Source organism: Vidua chalybeata, chromosome 10 (assembly GCF_026979565.1).
Source record: "Vidua chalybeata isolate OUT-0048 chromosome 10, bVidCha1 merged haplotype, whole genome shotgun sequence".
In the NCBI taxonomy this organism is placed as follows: domain Eukaryota; kingdom Metazoa; phylum Chordata; class Aves; order Passeriformes; family Viduidae; genus Vidua; species Vidua chalybeata.
Window position 1 is genome coordinate 17,293,498 of NC_071539.1, and position 4,292 is coordinate 17,297,789.

A 4,292-nucleotide genomic window follows, 5' to 3' on the forward strand; every position below is an offset into this window, starting at 1 on the left:
CACGTCTTATTCATGCATTTGAGCATTACTTGAGATTTCCTGTTTTTTCAGGGTGTCCGTATGCATTTCCTGGTCCTATAGAAGTAATTTAGATAATATTCATGAATTGTTTCTAATACTGTTGTGCAGGAGGGAGCCTTCAGAGGCCCATTCCAGCTCTATGTTCATATTATTAAAAAAGCAGGCAGCCCCAGCAGTGAAGGTGTAGGTGTTTTAGCACACCTGCTGCAGGGTGTTTTACTCCTGTGTGAGAGAGTGGCCTTGGTGGCATGGGGAGCTCTGCCTTTCCAAGAGGGGCATTCAGATCTCTCCTCTCCAGCTTTGTCTCATTAGCTTTTTCAGAAAAAGCACTAGAAATCTAGTGTAATCACGTTGGCATTCAGAGGCCCTGGCTCAGCTAGGACACTGGCTCAGTAAGGGGAAATGCTGCTTCATGACTCACTTCCACTTCTCTTCACTGAGTCACTGTCCATCCCTGCTGCTGGAATACCTGAAAGAGTCTGACTGCATTCCTGGGCACTTGGAGTCTACCTAACTGCAGTGAACTGGAGGGAGTTCACTCAAAGACAGGGGAGCTTGTTGTCCCTTCTGAAACACCATGAACGATAGAGATTTAGCAAGTGTGTTTGAAAGCCTGGCTTAAAAATGTTCAGGTTTCCTTTGGCTGGTAGGTCATAGCTGAACAAGGACTGAAACACAGCCATGAGGACTTCAAAGGAGTTCACATCTGAGCTAGAGCTGAATTTCTCTTTCACAGCATGGGCAAGTTTCCAGAGTAGAAACAAACTCCGGCGAGGATTTTAAATATCATCAGCCTTGCAAGTCAAGCACCAAGCTCAAGTGCACAGTGAAGGAAGGACCTTGACTGAGTGCCCAGCCACACTGATGTGCCTTTGAGCTCCTGTGTCTGAGCAGGAGGGGAATAACCATCAGGAACACCTCCACCCTGCCTCTTCGGGAGACCCTCAGCTTCCTCTTCCTGGGTTTCCTTCTGGCTCTTTGAGCTCTTTTTTTCATCTGCTGGTTCTGCTTCCACAAACACTGCCATCTTCCCACACTTTTGTCTTTCCAGTCAGGTTTTCCAGTGCCCATGGTGACTGCATCCCACAAGCCTCCCTGGTCCAGCTGCAAGTCCAGAAGCTGATGTGGTCTTAGGTGTGAGCCTGCTCAGCCTCTCCTCACATAATCCATCCACACATGGCAAGAGATCAAGGTATTTTAAAAGCAAACCCAGTTCATTACAAAATAGAGAATTTTTTGAAACAAACATTTGTGTATGTTCAAAGGATTTTTTTGTCTTTCTTCACTTAAAAGTTTTTTGTTCTTCATCAATATTGAAGTCATCCTGTTTTAAGAAATTTAGATGAAAATTAACTTAACACACTATACCCCAGCATTCCTATAAAAAATGCTCACTTGTTTAAATATCTTTACAAAATGTAGGGAACAAATACCAGCATCAGCACTGAGACTGAAATAAAGCTAGATGCGTAATTTATTTCTCAGTGAAGTTAGGCTACCCAGCTCTCCAAATCCATAGGTTTTCATTCTTTTTCTTTTGATTTGGCTGCCTAAGGCACTGATTATGTAGCAAGGTAATATAATGTGACATTCCTTCACACAGGCCTTGTCTTTAGTTTCAGTATTTCCAAAGGAGACCTCCCAGCCTGCTTGGAGCAACCTTCCAGAAGGCAAAGTCATTATTCAGAGACCTGCTTTACAGAGACGTCTTTTCTGCTCCCAAGTAAAAGTGTTCCTGCTCATGAGAGTTGACCCTCTCCAGATACTTTTATCTATCAACCCAACTGTAAGTCCAGAACAGCTTTGGGTTTTTTACTTTGCTGAGACCTAGTGATCAGTCAAGTGACCAAAGGAGGGTCAGAGCACCTGCAGAGCTGCTGGCTGCCTTCCCAGCCCTGTGGTTGTGTCTGACTCCTGCACAGATCCAGGGGCAGCAGGCTGAGACCTTCCTTGCCCCAGTGAGGATACATCCCCTGTAACAAACACAGACCAGAATATTACTGTGAGCAGGTCTTACTGTATTGTATAAGGCAGCGAGGAAATTAGCAGGAAACAAAGCAAAACCTGGCTCCATGAAATCTGATTAGTAGTTTTTGCTAGTGAACGCTGGCAGCACAGAGATTTTGTGTTGTTTCACAGAGGTTGGCTGATAGTGAGTGACTGAGGCTGAGCAAGGAGTGCTTGATTTACATGTGCTGTGCCTGAAACAATCTTGATGTTCATGTGTGGATTTAAATGTTCCCCAAGTCTGTGCAGAAGTGAGTCCCTGAAAATTAACTTTCAAAGGCTGGAAATGTATTTCCCAGGTGCCTGTTTTTTTTAGCCCTGCTCATTATAGGAGGCATCCTTCCCTCTGATTAAGGTATTTATGAGCTATGTATTGCCACATAAACACAAATAAATATAAGACTGATTTATGAGTTACCAGCCCTCAGTAATTCCTGATGATTGATGCAGCCTTGGTGTGGTTTGGGTTGCACCTCCAGTGCAGTTGCTTGAAGCTGTCTGTACCCTCCTTGTACCTCTCTTTTCCCTCTGGGAGGGAAAAGAGACTGCTCCTGAAGCCTGAACCTGGCTTCTGAGTTTCTGCAGTCTTTCAAGTTTGCTTTTATTTGTTATATTTGACATGTCTCTTGAAGTGGCTTATTAGTAGGATATGAATATTGCTGAATATTAGGGCTTCTTTGTTCTTAGTTCTACAGCTGCATTTTAGTTAGACCTCTTTTCCATCATTTAACTTATATTAAAAAACCAGTATGTTTTGGAACAGAAAATTAAATGCTATAAATCAATCTGAAAACTAATAGCTACCAGAAGCTAAAATTAAGCCTGTGAGCAGCCCAGGGGTTTGCTATTTGGGCAGGCAAGTTTTCAGCCAACTTTCTGGATAAGATGCGGAGAAGTTGTATCATTGCAAGGCTCTGGCTGGCAAGACACGCCATAAGAGCAGAACACTGTTGCTTAGCGACTCGTGAAGGATGATTAACCCTTTCCCAGAACTCCCAATATTCCTATGGAAGCCCTCCTGAGCCATCATTCTGGACAACAACTGAATATGAAGAAACTACTCTAATATCTGTAGCTATTAGATGTATTGTTGTATTAATCATTAATGTTTAATGAAGGACTGTCTTAATCTTACCATTGGTTACTGAAGGAGATCACTAAATCAAAAGCCATTCGTCCATGGTATGACATGTAATTATTGCAAAGAAAGGCTCATATAATTACAGTAAAGATGGAGTAAGAAGTGATTAAAACTATTTTGGGACTGATGGTGGTCATTGCTACTGCTGCTATTTCTTCATATGAACTCAGGTACTTCTAAAATTTCAGCTGAATTTAAAGACTGACCCTGTGCATTGACATTACTCTTGCATGGGGTACCTTGGAGCAGAGTTAGGGAAGCAGCAGTTAGGGAAGCTCCTCGCCTCTCATCCCTTTCCAGTGCAACAGAGACATTATAAAGGGCATTTCAATCTGAATGCAGTCATTTAATTAACATTTAATTAATATTTGATGTTGATGAAAACATTGTGTTCTCTTGTTTGAATGGTGCCTGAAATTGAGCATGAGCAGGAATGTGTGGGTGTGGTGGGTGGGATGGGTTTTACCTGGTGTTGCCTTTTGCAGATACTACAGAGCAGAAATTTTCCACTCAGGGTCACTAATGTGTTCCAGCACTTGAGTTGATTTTTTCAAAATGTAATCACCAGAGCAAGAGGAGCATTTCTCACCTCTCTCAAATAGCCCCTTGGGTGCCCTCTTTTGAAGCAGCCTGGAAAGACCATTGACTCCAGCCCCCAGAGAGTGCTGGGTGAGAGGACCTCAGCCTGGAGGGGTGTCCTAAGGAGTGTCATCTTCACAGGATGGCTTCCCAGTGTTCAGTGTGCTGCTGAAGAACAGTAGCAGAGCAACACGGTGCTCCATTGCAGCAGTGGGAAAATCCCCCCACGGGAACAGAAGTTAAAGCATAGATAGAGGATTTTAAATTGCAGCAGTCACTCTCTGTAATTTTATTTGGTAATAAAGGCAAGAATTCCCCTGGAGCAAGAAACACTCTTGGTTTCACCTCTCCCCCTCGAGGAGCTCCAGCAGCAGCAATAAGTTTCTGTAACTCTTGACCCTCTGTTCTGTTAACTTGAGAGAAGGTGGGGGCTGAGAGCAGCTGCCATGTGCACGGGCCTGTGTGCACTCCCAGCACCTGTGTGACTCAACTCCATCAACAGGGAAAACCACCTGAGCTGGAAACATTTTGTACCTGGTAACGT